Genomic DNA, 15,826 nt, shown 5'->3' on the forward strand with positions numbered 1-15,826 from the left:
CTAGTGGCTTCACAATATTCAAAAACAGATGAAGGGTTTCGTGAAAGAGGTTGGTCTTATGAATAATGTTAAAGGAGGAGGAGGTGAAAGCTGGAGAAATTTGGAGAGGGGATTGCGTGAGGCAGGTAAACAAGACATTGCCAGAATATCTTATCGGATAGAAAAGAACAGAATCAACTCCATGGAACCACTGAGCCAGATAATGGAGAATGTGCAACGGATGAGGGCAATATTGTCAAAGACTGTCGAGAAGCTGAGGGGATATAATACCATAGTCAGAATCATTCAGGATATTGAATCAGGCTATTAAAGTGCTATGACAAGGGAGTCTCAAAAAGGATGTGCACTGATTTGGGAGACAACTCCTTCATGTATTCTGGGAAGGACGCAAAGATTGGAAGGAAGGTGTATTTATTAAGAAGGGGTGGTAATGGCACAATATGTTTACTTTGCGATACAGTCTGGTACATGTGCACAGTGTATTGCCAGATACACTCATGATTGTGCTGCAAGGGCTTGAGGAATTGAACATGGAGAACCACCACGAAGAGATAGTGACGATTTCCCTTTAGGACAAGGCATAGTAGTCAGTGAAGTACCTTCTGAGCAAGTGAACAGCTGCAGAAAAATCACGGTGAATGAAAAGCTAAAAGTTGTGCAATTGAGACTTTGAAAGTGTAACAAGGAGAGTTTTGGAGCAGAGGTTTTTGTTTTCCAAATATCAGCCTGGAGGGAAGTGTAGTTGGGACAACGTTACAGATGGTGAGAAAATGAGGAAACCTTTGGAGATGCCATTCCTTGAATGAATTTGTGTTTCATCTTTTGTTGGGGCGACGCGGTGTCTCAGTGGTTAGCACTGCAGCCTCACAGCGCCAGGGACCTGGGTTCGATTCCCACCACGGGCGACTGTCTGTGTGGACTTTGCACATTCTCCCCATGTCTGCATGGGTTTCCTCCGGGTGCTCTGGTTTCCTCCCACAGTCCAAAGATGTGAAGGTTAGGTGGATTGGCCATGCTGAATTGCCCGTAGTCTTCAGGGGTGTGTGGGTTACACGGGGATGGGTCTGGGTGGTATGCTTCAAGGGCGGTGTGGACTTGTTGGGCTGAAGGGCCTGTTTCCACACTGTAGGGAATCTAATCTTAAAAAAAATAGAATGAACACAAAGAGAAACCAAGGACCATCTAGTCTGTCTTGTCACATCCTGATGATAGGTTAATAAGCGTAATCAATCTCTTGTCAGTTAGTCTACAACAGACACTGTCTTGATGCAGCAATAAAACAGTGGTAGCAAGCTTGAGGAGCTATTAATCAATGTTTGCTTCTCCTTCCAAATGTGCTGTGCCTACCAGATGCTATAATGCAAAATCCTCATTACTTCAACCCAAAACATTGGATGCGAAGCATAGTGTGCTCAATGAGGCTTTCGTAGGTTGGAGAGTTATATTAACAGAGATATGAGGAATTCAGAAAAACCAAACAAGCAAAAAGCAAGTGACGATTGAAGTGGTTGAAGATGTGTAGTCATGCAGTGAAGACCCTGTGGGAGGAAACTGGTTGAGAAATTTAGGGACAGGGGAGACTAGGCAAGCATTTTAATGGGAAGTAAGGGGGTGGAATAATTTGAAGTGATAGGAGTAACAGAGAATGAGAGAAGAGCAGGCCAATATGTAAAGATTTGGGACATGGTGATTCCAGCCATGGTTCGGGTCTTCCAATAGTGTCACTACCCGAGAGCCAAGTTTTGATCAATATCCGAGTGTTAAACCTGTCTTTCCTGCAAAGTGGTATATGCTAAGAGCTTTGTTCACAGGTGAACAGAAAGTCAGAAGGGAAAAGCTTCAGCCCTACTTGGACCGTATGTTACCATTCCTTACTGGTAATTGGGCCCAAATCCAAGGACATCATCTGTAATCATACTGGTGAGGCCCAGTACCACATTATCTGCAGTGAGTTCAAGAAGGAGGCTTGTAACCACCTCTCAAGGTCAACTAGGATTGGGTAATAAATGCCAGAGATGTCCATATCCTTAATAAAAATCTAAAATAGAAAGGCAGAGTGTATGTATCTGACTTGTTGACATTATATGGAGTTAGTGGTAGGAGTAGGTAATGGGATGGAAAGAAGCTTAATAATTCTAGCTTGCATTAAGTATAGGACATATACAGAGGGTAGCTATGGGGTTACTCTGTGAACATTCAAACCTAGAAAAGTGTCAGGAGAGTACAAAGGCTGAGAAGTGGTGATGGTGAGGCTGAGGACAGTGGTGGAGTGAGTGCATATATCAGAGCAAAAATAAACAGAACCTGGGCCTGTAGGGAGCCTGTGATATTGTGATGGATGTCAGGCCACTAAGTTCAAGTTGGAGAGGGATACCAGGGCACTATACTCTGGTCAAGATCAGATGTTGGATTGCTGTGCTCGGGTCAGGGCAGTGCCTGATGTAGCTGGGGCAGGGGCAGAGCCCAGATCAAGGAATGGGATCTCCACTATGCTCTCCCTGAGCAACTTGCTGCACCAGGCCCCATGGTTTCTGTCTCTGGCCCTCAGTGATAGATTAAGCTCGACATTAGCACAGAGTCAAGTATCCACATGACAGAAGAGCTGACAGGAGTGAGAAGAGCCAAGAATGGTCTGAGGGGGATCTAAGAGAAATGAATCTTCCCCAAATAGCAATTGTTTCATGTGTGGACCAGGCCAGTTAATGCCAGTCCACTGTTCCATCATGAGACACGGTAGCCAGCAGCCCATCTTAACAGCTAGCACAAAACTGGTTTTCACTCTGTGTGCATCCTTTGAGCAGGAGTTACTGTTCAGAAGTTGAACAAAGGATCTCTTTTCATTTCCAGGTTACTGAGTATTATTTCAGTGACCATCTGTTATTCTGTTTGACAACTCCTAACTGACATAGGCCAAATTTTACACCTGATAGATCTTGACCAATACCTTGGCCTCTACCCAATTTATGTGTCAACCAACGGGGGGAATTTAATGAACTTTAATACATGACAGACTGCAGAGATTTATCTTTTTCATTTCCATTATATGGGAAGGAAGTAATGGAAAATAAGTTACTGATTAACATCTGTTGAATAACCCTCCAGTCATTTGCAGCATTTATTGTTTGATGGATTACAGAGTTGTCGCCCTGGCTTATTCACAGCAGGAGGATGAGTTTTGCACATTAATGTTATGTGGGATGCTTTTAGTGCTGTATTCCTAATATGTGACCGCAAACTGCCCCCATTGCCAGTGACAAGACCTATAATTAGTGTACTTTACCATAGTATTACACAGCTTAAAGCACTCCCTCTGCAGAGACAACCCCTGTTCGAGTGGAGAAGATCTATAATTACACTGCTGAGGAGTTACTGCAGGGCTTGTGAAAGTAAATGTGAAGATGTTACACCCCATTTCATTTCATCTGGGGAACAGAATAGATGCTAGTGACAATGGTGGAGTACAATGGTTTGTTGTTACTGTTATACTGATGAAAGGATGATGATGTATTGGCTATGTGTAGGATCTTTGCCTTGAACTGAATCTTAATGCAATGTGACCAAGTTACAATGTAGGACCATACAGTATGTGCAAAGAGACAGCTCAGGCCAGGAGAGCTCTGGAGGTTGGTCAGTACAAGATTACAGCACAATAAAATTAACTAAACCCTTTAATGTTTCTTCTTTTGTGATACAACTACTGTGCACCTCTCCACTGTTGTCATGTAGTTCCCCCCACAAATGGAATAAAATTAATCAGTTCTTGCCTCTATGGACAAAGTAACTTTGAACGTTAAGTAATGGTAACAATGTTGACCAGCTGTCACTAAAGCACATTACCTCATGATTTGTCTCATTGCTGTTTGTGGGAGCTTGCTGTGCAACAATCAACTTCTCTGTTTCCTACATTACAACAGCATCACAGGCATCAGCCTTCAGCCCATTCAGTTCACTCCAAGTGATATAAAGAAATGGTTGGAGACACTAGGTGCTGCAAAAGATATAGTCCCTGACGACATTCCGGCAATAGTACTGCTCCAAAATGTGTCTTTCCCCTTCCAAGCTCTTCAAGTACAGTTACAACACTGGCATCTACCAATGTGTACAGTTCCTGTACGTAAAACGTGAAACAAGTCCAACCCAACCAATTACTGCCCCATCAGTCTCCTTTTGATCATCAGTAAAGTGATGGAAGATGTCAGCATCAGTGCTATCAAGCACCATCTGTTCAGCAATAACCTGCTCAGTGACCCCCAGTTTGGGTTCCGTCAGGGTCACTCAGCTCCTGACCTCATTACAGCCTCGGTTCAAACATGGACTGAAGAGCTGAATTCCAGAATGAGGTGAGAATGTCACCCCTTGAAATCAAGGCTGCATTTGACTGAGTGTTACATCAGGAGCCTTAGCAAAACTGGAATCAATGTGTATTGAGGCATACTCTACACTGGTTGGAATTATTTCTGGCACATGGGAAGATGGGTGTGGTTATTGGAGGTCAGTCATCTCTGCTCCAGCACATCTCTGCAGGAGTTCCTCAGGATAGTGTCCTGGGCCCCACCATCCTCAGCTGCTTCATCAATGACCTTACCTCCTCCATAAGGTCCGAAGCGAGGGTGTTTGCCAATGACCTCACAGTGTTCAGCAGCATTCGCATTTGTCAAATGCTGAAGCAGTCCATAATCAAATACAGCAAGGTCTGGTCAATATCCAGGCTGGGGCAGATAAGTGGCTGCAGCAGCATTCAAGAAACTTGACGCCGTCTAGGACAAAGCAGTCCACAGATCCACTCACTCCACCACAGATGCTCAACAGCAGCAGTGTGAATGATCTACAAGGCAGAAATTTATAGAAGACCCTCAGACAGCATCTTGCAACCTCGTGACTTCTTCCATCTAGAAGGATAAGGGCTGCAGGTATATGGCAACAGCACGACCTGCAAGTTCTCCTCCAAGTCACTAACCATTCTGACTTGGAAATATGTCACCTTTTTTTAAACTGTCGCCAACTCAGAATCCTGGAATCCCCTTCCTAAGGTCACTGTGGGGCTCCCTACGCACACGGACTACAGCGGTTCACGAAAACAGCTCACCACCATCTTCTCAAAGGCAACTAGGGGCGGGCAATTAATGCTAACCAGCCAGTGATGCCCACATCCAACAAATGAATAAAAAACAAATGCAACTACATTTCAAAACAAAATCCCTCATTAATCTTGAAGCACGTTAGAAAAGCGTGATTTGTGGAAGGCTCCATCGAAATGTGAGTCTCTGTTTCTGCTCTGAAAACAAAAAGTGCTGGAAATATTCGTTGATGTCACGATAATCGGTGGAGAGAAAGATATTTCAGGTCGAATTGGCCTTTCATTTGAACTCTGACCCTCAGAGGGGTTTTGAGTAAAGATCTTGAACTGATATGTTAACTCAGTTATTTTTCCTTCCACTGATGTTGCCTGACCAGCTGGGTATTAACAGCATTTGTTGTATTTTGTTTCTGTCATTCTGTTCTGTCTGATTCTCTTTCATGAAAAATACAAGGATTTAATTTATCCTTTTGAAAATATAGCTCGTTAATGTGTTTGTGGGCATTTTTTTTGTTTTGTTCAATATTCAACTTCTGGCAGTTTGCTGAAAGAAGTATTTTGAAGCTACAAGGAGGTGTTTTGTTGTGTGAGTAATCAGGAGGCCCTGATCCAGGCTGTAATGCAGCTTTTAGGTAATGTGCTTTTAAAATCAAATCAAATTGTGTGCACACACATCCTTCACTGTAGACTGGCCTGATCTACAGCTTCCAGCTGAGCTACCAAAGCTGAACATGAGCTGAAAGTCTCCCAGAGGAATAGATAATAGGCATTGCTTTCTAATCCACAGGGACTCCCATCAAAGAGCACAAAGCTACTGACAGAAAGCTTCAAAGACTGCAAAAAATAAAGCAAATTATCAGTGATGTGTTTATTCAGAACCCCACATATTACACAGTAAGAAAACTAGAATGGCCACATTCATACCACAAGGACACAAGGGAATGCATTCATTCTGAATAAGCTTGGTAATATTTCAACTTGTACAGTATAAGTCTGAGGAATGTCCAGTGTGACTTTACATGTCCTTTGGGACCTGTGTGATAAAAGCAGTAAAGCTTAAATTCCACACCACTGTTCAGCTTGGAGCTCAGGGCATTTGGTTGCATTATATTAGAGACTTCTCCCGATCTTCACATTTAAGTATGAGTCTGGCAGAGCAATCCAAGCATGGTGCAAGTATAAAGGTAATTTCAATACAATGGCGCAGTGAATTGAAACAGTTTCCAATATGATGGATTATTTGTTGGATTCATTCTTACTGGTTTCCATGCTGAAGAGAGTATATGTCACCTGCCCGATATATGCATCTCAGGACTAGGCTTTGATATGTGGATAATAAAATGTGAGGCTGGATGAACACAGCAGGCCAAGCAGCATCTCAGGAGCACAAAAGCTGACGTTTCGTGCCTAGACCCTTCATCAGAGAGGGGGATGGGGAGAGGGAGCTGGAATAAATAGGGAGAGAGGGGGAGGCGGACCGAAGATGGAGAGTAAAGAAGATAGGTGGAGAGAGTATAGGTGGGGAGGTAGGGAGGGGATAGGTCAGTCCAGGGAAGACGGACAGGTCAAGGAGGTGGGATGAGGTTAGTAGGTAGATGGGGGTGCGGCTTGGTGTGGGAGGAAGGGATGGGTGAGAGGAAGAACCGGTTAGGGAGGCAGAGACAGGTTGGACTGGTTTTGGGATGCAGTGGGTGGGGGGGAAGAGCTGGGCTGGTTGTGTGGTGCAGTGGGGGGAGGGGACGAACTGGGCTGGTTTAGGGATGCAGTAGGGGAAGGGGAGATTTTGAAACGGGTGAAGTCCACATTGATACCATATGGCTGCAGGGTTCCCAGGCGGAATATGAGTTGCTGTTCCTGCAACCTTCGGGTGGCATCATTGTGGCACTGCAGGAGGCCCATGATGGACATGTCATCTAGAGAATGGGAGGGGGAGTGGAAATGGTTTGCGACTGGGAGGTGCAGTTGTTTGTTGCGAACTGAGCGGAGGTGTTCTGCAAAGCGGTCTCCAAGCCTCCGCTTGGTTTCCCCAATGTAGAGGAAGCCGCACCGGGTACAATGGATGCAGTATACCACATTGTCAGATGTGCAGGTGCCACAATGATGCCACCCGAAGGTTGCAGGAACAGCAACTCATATTCCGCCTGGGAACCCTGCAGCCATATGGTATCAATGTGGACTTCACCAGTTTCAAAATCTCCCCTTCCCCTACTGCATCCCTAAACCAGCCCAGTGCATCCCCTCCCCGCAATGCACCACACAACCAGCCCAGCTCCATTTACTAGTCTGGAAGAAATGAGGAATGGACCAATGGCTGAAGAAAAATTGCCCATTACTTCAAGGGCAATACAAACCAAACATTGCAGCAATTTGCTTCTGAAGGTAAACTGACATACTTGAAATCCTGGGGTCTTTATCTGTCACTGACAGGAATGGTGGCCCAGTCAGTCTCATAAACCTAACTCATGTGGCAAACAATGGAAGTTTAATGTTAAAAATTATTACTAATTTAAAAAGAGTTCCAGAAGGTCACCCACAGCAGACAGCTACAATTGCATGGGAAAGCTTAGTCCATTGATCAGTTCGAAACACACTAAATGATCTCCAAGTTGAATCTCCAGGGACTACTGCTACAAACAATCTCCACATATCAAAGATAATGGGAACTGCAGATGCTGGAGAATTCCAAGATAATAAAATGTGAGGCTGGATGAACACAGCAGGCCAAGCAGCATCTCAGGAGCACAAAAGCTGACGTTTCGGGCCCAGACCCTTCATCAGAGAGGGGGATGGGGAGAGGGAGCTGGAATAAATAGGGAGAGAGGGGGAGGCGGACCGAAGATGGAGAGTAAAGAAGATAGGTGGAGAGTATTAGTAAATGGAGAGTGACTCCCTTGTTCGCTCCACACTGCCCTCCAACCCCACCACACCCGGCACCTTCCCCTGCAACCGCAGGAAATGCTACACTTGTCCCCACACCTCCTCCCTCACCCCCATCCCAGGCCCCAAGATGACATTCCACATTAAGCAGAGATTCACCTGCACATCTGCCAATGTGGTATACTGCATCGACTGTACCCAGTGCGGCTTCCTCTACATTGGGGAAACCAAGCGGAGGCTTGGGGACCGCTTTGCAGAACACCTCCGCTCAGTTCGCAACAAACAACTGCACCTCCCAGTCGCAAACCATTTCCACTCCCCCTCCCATTCTCTTGATGACATGTCCATCATGGGCCTCCTGCACTGCCACAATGATGCCACCCGAAGGTTGCAGGAACAGCAACTCATATTCCGCCTGGGAACCCTGCAGCCATATGGTATCAATGTGGACTTCACCAGTTTCAAAATCTCCCCTTCCCCTACTGCATCCCTAAACCAGCCCAGTGCATCCCCTCCCCCCACTGCACCACACAACCAGCCCAGCTCTTCCCCCCCACCCACTGCATCCCAAAACCAGTCCAACCTGTCTCTGCCTCCCTAACCGTTCTTCCTCTCACCCATCCCTTCCTCCCACCCCAAGCCGCACCCCCAGCTACCTACTAACCTCATCCCACCTCCTTGACCTGTCCGTCTTCCCTGGACTGACCTATCCCCTCCCTACCTCCCCACCTACACCCTCTCCACCTATCTTCTTTACTCTCCATCTTCGGTCCGCCTCCCCCTCTCTCCCTATTTATTCCAGTTCCCTCCCCCCATCCCCCTCTCTGATGAAGGGTCTAGGCCCGAAACGTCAGCTTTTGTGCTCCTGAGATGCTGCTTGGCCTGCTGTGTTCATCCAGCCTCACATTTTATTATCTTGGAATCTCCAGCATCTGCAGTTCCCATTATCTCTAGTAAATGGAGCAGTTTTGTTCCCATGTGGATTCCATATCTGCTGTTGGGATGAACTGTTCCATTAGTCTCCATATTCTTGTAATTTTATTTCCCCTTTAAAATATTTGTTCAATTCCTTTTTGAAAATTCCTGTTGAATCTCCCTCTAAATCAAACATGTTCTTATCTCCATTCATGTTCATATCATTCCCCAGGTTAAGCTGTATGCAGCTATTGCTCATTGTAATGTGTGTTTTTGGGGTAATAACACAGATCACAGATGCACGTTGCCATTGGAATCCTTGCTTCTGAAGGGGTCATGGTGGTTTAGTGTAAATCTCAAATCCAGAAGTCCAGATGACTATCCTGGGGACAAGGGTTCAAATCTCGCCACAGCATTGGATGAAATTTGAACTCAGTTCATAAATCAAGTCTCAGTAATGGTGACCATGACAACAATAATCTATTGTAACAAAAAAGACCCATCAGATTGATAGATCTCCTTCAGGGGAGGAAATCTGCCATCCTTACCCTGTCTCCATTGTGTGAGACTCTAGAGCCATACAGCAATGTGGTTGACACTTAATCGTCCTCTGATGTGGCCAAGCAAACCACTCTATATAATGGCAAATAGAGAGGGGCAGAAAATGCTGACCAGCTGGTCAGTAACACCCACAGCCCATGAAGGGATAAATATTTAAAAGGGAGGTGTTCAAGTTCTGTTTCCCATTATGATGGAGCTGGAATGTATGGTGATCATTTTGCTCTTAAAATCCACACAACAAAAAGCCAGGCCACATTCTAAAATACACCACCAGAAAATGTGGTTCTTTGGAAGATGAATGGGATATGGCTAATGATGGTTATCAAACCATATACTGCAGGAGAAATCAAATTGGGGATCTCAAGAAGCTCATTTGAATAGAAGGATATGATGTGCTTTTAATTCAATAAGATGGAGAACTGCAGATTTTGGAAATCCGAAACAAAAGCAGAAACTCAGCAGGTCTGGCAAGATGTGTAAGCCACAAAAAGAGTTAATGTTTCGAGTCCACTGACTGTCCTTCTGAAAGGATGTGAATTTCAGTTCAGTTCTAATTACAGGTTCTGGAGTTCAGCTGATGATGTAATCATAAATAAACACTTTTCTTACTAGGTTTTCTGTTTCTTCCTGCACCAGGCATTTTCTGAAGCGTTGAAAGCTGGCAAACTTGGGTATTTTGTTGTGTGAGCTTACAGGTCAGTGAACTGAGCCTGGTATGTGGAGATTTGGTTCTAAAGCGGTTGGCTGTACAATGCAGTGTGCTCTTCTCTGAAGAAGGGCAGAGAAAGTGTGCTCTGAAGCAGGGCAGGAAGATTGTCTCTGGTGTCCTGGCTAAGAGTTATCCTTAAACTGCATCTTTTCAGCAGTTTAATATCGCATTGCTCTTCATCAGACGTTGCTGCGTACAGATCTGTCATCATAACTTCTAAACATTACAGTGCTTTTAGAGACATTATTTCACTTTAAGATGCTTAGGAACATCCCGAGAACCTAAAATGCACCAGATAATTTTTTTAATATAATGAACATTTCGTGCCATAACTTATAGCAAGTTACATTTGGAACGCAGTACGATAGTATTGAGTTGTATGACTGGGTGAGCAATACAGATGCGAAGACTAATGATCTAGGCACAAGTTCAAATCCCACCATGGCAGCTGGGAATGTGAACTTAAATTCATTTTTTTTAAAAAAAAACAGCTTTTTGTTCCAGGTTTAATTAGTATCGGAGTCCATGAAACCACAAATTGTTCTTAAAAAGCCACCTGGTTCACTAATATCAGTCAGGGAAGAAAATCTGGCAGCCTTTGTATGTAACAAAAACAGAAATTGCTGGAAAATCCCACGCATGTCTGGCAGAATCTGTGGAGAGAAATCAGAGTCAACAGTTCAGGTCCAGTGACCCTTCTTCAGAACTCAGTAGCCTATAGGTGAGTGAGAAAGAAAGGAAAGCTTGCATTTATAATACCTTCTTTTGAGATGGCTGGACATGCTGTATAGTCATACAGGTGCTTTCAAATTGTATCACGATCACAATATAGGAAATGCGGTGACCAAATTGTGCACAGCAAGCTCCCATGTAATGTGTTTCCAGATTCACAGCAGGGAGTTTATCTCTTCATTACCTTCTAAGGTGGTCTGGTAAGCCGCTCAGCTGTATTTGAGAAGGCAGCTCACTACTGTATTCTCAACGGCTATATTGGCCTCGCTGATGACACTCACAGCAAGTGAATGAACTTCAGAAAGTCTGATACTTGAGAACTGGGTGAATAATTAGGCACACCGTCTTGCAGCTCGCAGTCTCTGCTGACAGGATTGTACTTATAAGCGTGGTAAAACCACATGGGATGGCTTCGTTATGTGGGAGACAAACATCACCTCGTAGGCTCTGAAGATGCTTTGATTATGAATTCTAACACATCAGGGAACAAGGTGACAAATTAATGTGGCCAAAACAATACATTCCTTTCAGTGTGACACATTTGGATTCAAGTGCACAAAGCCATAATTTGGAAATGAGCTGGAGAGGGCAATAACTTTCTCAAAATGTCTCTCACTGCCCTTACCTTTCTTTTTCTTCTGCCTTTCCCTCTCTTCCTTTGCGTGTTGTCACTGGCTGTACTTTTTCTCCCCATTCCCAGCCCCCAAAGCCCAGTGAGGATTCTGCTGTCAAATCTCAGCAGCAATTGGCTGAAAGTGGATTCCAACTGAAGATAAATAGCCTGAAGCTAAACATCTGGTGAAGGAATGACCCTCCACAGAAACAGTAATGAGTGTGCTTATCATTTTGAAGACATTTAAATCGTAAATATGAAGTCTCTTTCATCTCATCACAGGTCACAGCCGCTGGTTGATGTAATGTATTTGAATACAGACCACTTCAAAAATGAAAGCTAGTTACAGCAGAGGTCACGTGACTATGGCAGGCTGTAGGTTTACAATTTACAAATGCATTTCTCCAACCATTTCTGTTTTTGTATTCTCTTTTAAATTGCGTGTGGTATCAATTGCAACAGCGAGTCACCCAAGAAATATGGTCAACGATGAAAATTATCATTCCTGAACATACTGTTTGTTAATTCATATCAGTTCCACCTTTCATCAGTCCCTGCACGTGTATTTCTTACGTAGTCTTTTAAATTATGCAGGTCTTCTAATAGTATGCAGGTGCTTGGTCCTTGGCTGCACGTTGCTTGGGTAATGCTCCCTCTTTGAGGAATGTTATGCCTGCGGCAAGTGCCACAGTAACAGCTGTTGCTGATCCATTGTCCTTGCTGGGAAATGGTGGTCCTCTGGAATTGATGGTCATTTCTGCACTAGCGACATCATATCTTCATCATCAGCTGTCTGCAGTGAAGGAACAGCCTTCCAGTTGTACGCCGTTCCCGTCATTGCAACGATGTAGGTAGTCATTTACGTTTAGGTGCCAACTGCTCAACACTGGTCTCAAACTATCACTTAGGCTGATATGAGTTGAGGGTATTGAATGTTTGCACTCTGACTGTGCACTCCAATGCTCGGCACTGGCAGTTATTTGGCAGTTTTATCAAAACAAAATCTGGCTTTCTGTCATTTCATCTTGATTCTTCCATTCCTGTTACTACTTCTGGCTTCAAATTTGTTCACTACTGGGAAAGTAGCTTCGGTGCCGTTTGACGGTAGTTATTAAACTGGGATCCTTTCCACGCCTGCAGTGTGTATTTCTTCATAGTAGGATACTGTGCAGGAATTGCTCAATTTCTTTATGATCCTTATGGCGATTTTCACTCTTAGTTCAGACTTTTCATTTAACTGGGATAGCGTGGCAATGATGTTGAATACTGCATTTCCCCAACAATGGGGAGCTGATGGCCTTGTGGTATTGTCACTGGACTGTTAATCCAGAGACCCAGATAATATTCTTGGGAGCCAGGTTCAAATCCTGGCATGGCAGTCGGTGAAATTCGAATTCAACAAAAAAAAATCTTGATTTTAAGTCTGATGATGACCATGAATCCATAGCTGATTGCTAGAAAAAACCCATCTGGTTCACTCATGACTTTAGGGAAGGAAACTGCCATCCTTGCCTGGTCTGGCCTACATGTGTCTCTAGACCCACAGCAATGTGGTTGACTCTCAACTGCCCTCTGGGCAATTAGAGATGGGCAATAAATGCTGCACTAGCCAGTGACACCCACCTCCCATGAATGAATAAAGGATAAAAAGAATCTGGGAAGTTCTTCACTGGTTAAGTGAGGTCTATTTTCAGTCATCACATTGTCTTGAACTCGGTAACAACTGAAGCAAACTTGTAGGCATTCTACAGTCTCACTGGTAGCCGTTGACATCAGCTGACCTAACTCCCAGTAGCCAGAAGTATTCGGATGATGATGAGATAATCAATTCCTCTGAGTGGTTTACTTCAGACCTTGTGTATGGCCTGTCTAAGATGTCATAAGTCCTGAGTTGCTCCTTTACTTGCTTATCTCGGTCTTCGTTACACTGGCTAAGGTGGTCCTTAATCACATTGCTCATCCTAGACCAGCAGAGGATTTCTCTTGCTTTCCTCAGAATGTACTCAGTTCCTTGATGCTTTGCGTCTTGTTTCACATTTTCACGTGTTCTGATTTTTTACGCGCTACCATTGGTGGCACTGAGTTTAGCTCTGGCATTTCCTCCATTAAACCCCTCATTTTCCCCGGCCCTATTTTTGTCTGATTACATGGCTGTGAAGTGCCTCGACATTTCTCTAGTGAATGCAAGTATTAGTTTGTCTACATCGCTGTTGAGTTTCTCCAATGCTTTATTCGTGCTGCCAACTATATACAAGGCCTGTAGGTGGAGGCAGCGCAAACTGGCCAGAAAGTTCCATCTCTTCATGCTTGCTCCATCGTTTGTGTCATTGGCCTTCCCTAATAGATCTCCAAAAAACTTATTTTGGTGTACTTAGGAATCAGGCAAAATCAGCACAGCAATTGGGCTAGTTAGGAACTGCATAATGTTTGACAAAAAGCTTAGTTACCATAATTCTCTATCATGGAAAAACTATCTTTTAAGCAAGTTGAATTTGTTTTAAATTTGTACACGACCCTTGCATTGCCGATTTTTTTTTTTAAGGGCTGCCACATTTGAGGAATGTAGCGGAGAATTGTGACTGGCTTGCATGGGGTTAGAGCTCTGAGGTGAATTATGGACAGAACAGATTAGGAGGCAGAATGTCAAAAGAGAAAGTTAGATCAGCCTAGAGAAAAAAGGATCAAGATTACAGGAGAACTGATATCATTCTCAAGGGTGTGTATGTGGAATAACCTTGCAACTCAACAAGGAAGTTGAAGTCAAAGGAAGTCCAAAGGTTGAAGATGCAGTGAAAGAGACAGTAATGTGGCAAAGCATGAAGATGACTGCAATGAATATTCAAAGTCAGAAACTGAAGCTGGATGTTGTATGTTTTTCTGTCTGTAACGTTTTAGCTGAATACCTGGGATAATCAGGGGCAACCATTCCCAATTCACAATGCTTGCTCCAAAAATTATCTATAGGTTAAGATTACAGGAGACAAAGTCAGTCAGACCTGCTGAGCTTTTCCGGGAGCCTTGTTTTTGTTCCTAATTTACAGCATCCCACAGTTCTTTTGGATTTTATTTAAGGTTACAGGACTTGTTTTTACTTGCAAGCTGACCTTTTCTTAGAACCTTCCTTGTTGGTGGTTCACGTGCAGGTGTACTACCTTAGTTGTCCAGTGCAATCTCACGGTCATGTCCCACACACTCTACTTCTGAAATATTTTGATAATGGTAAAGTAGGGGCTGAAACCTGTCTTTCGAGGGCCCTTTTTGAGATTTTCTGAACGGCCACTTTTAAATGTTTAAGGTCTCATTTTTCATTCTAACACATTTATTGGGTGATACAGCCACGCAGAAATATTACCTTCTGTATTTGTGGCAGCGTATGGGGAATTTGGAATCTCACTGCAGCTGAATTAGAAAATTTCAACAGGACCCCAGTATTGTTCCATTATACTTAAAAGAAAGTGTGAATTTCATTGACACCACAGTATTTAAGCTGGCACAAGTTAACAGGCATGAGTTAGCAACTAAAGATTTTTTTTTCCGAAAACAACTGAGACACATCTGTATACACTAAGCCATCTCTATAAACGTGTTTTCTGTAGAATGGTGAAATCACGGCTAAGCAGTTGCTTGCCTATCTCTAATGCAGCCACTGCACTCCAACAGTTTTGAGATATAAATCTTTGCGAAATATTACTGTTCAGTATTAAATTATGTACTTGACACTGTTCATAATGATAGTGTTCACTATTCCTTTGTTGAAAGGTTTAAAACTGTTCTGTCCCATTTACATCCCCTCATTCCCCTCTGCATCCCTTCTCCTCACATTGCAGCTCTCTTGCACTCCCCGCAAGCTCAGTAGCCACCCAATATTCCCACTCCCTACAATCCCACTCCCTACAATCCCACTTCCTCAGGCCTTGCTTGCTCCATCCTTGCTCCTGTGTCTTCAGTTGGTCTAGCCTCATTCCTCTGGCTTAACTTGCTCTGGCCCATCTTCTATGCCTGAGAAACAAGAACATAAAGACTAGGAGCAGGAGTAGGCCATCTGGCCCCTCGAGCCTGCCCCGCCATTTAATAAGATCATGATAGATCTGTTTGAGACTCAACTCCACTTACCTGCCCACTCACTATTACCCTTAGTTCCTTTACTGTTCAAAAATTTATCTAGCCTTGCCTTAAAAACATTCAGCGAGGTAGCTTCAACCACTTCACTCGCAGGGAATTCCACAGATTCACAACCTTTTCGGTGAAGAAGTTCCTACAGACCTCAGTCCTACATCTGCTTCCCTTTATTTTGAGGCTATGCCCCCTAGTCCTAGCTTCACCTGCTAGCAGAAACAACCTC

General features: G+C 44.0%; 1 protein-coding gene across 3 annotated transcripts in view; it reads left to right on the forward strand.

Annotated features, from left to right (window-relative positions):
- The window catches only part of dgkza (diacylglycerol kinase, zeta a), a 616,491-nt gene that overhangs the window by 553,774 nt on the left and 46,891 nt on the right, over window positions 1-15,826 (forward strand). The window lies entirely within an intron of this gene.

This window comes from Stegostoma tigrinum, chromosome 17 (genome assembly GCF_030684315.1).
Source record: "Stegostoma tigrinum isolate sSteTig4 chromosome 17, sSteTig4.hap1, whole genome shotgun sequence".
NCBI classification, from domain to species: domain Eukaryota; kingdom Metazoa; phylum Chordata; class Chondrichthyes; order Orectolobiformes; family Stegostomatidae; genus Stegostoma; species Stegostoma tigrinum.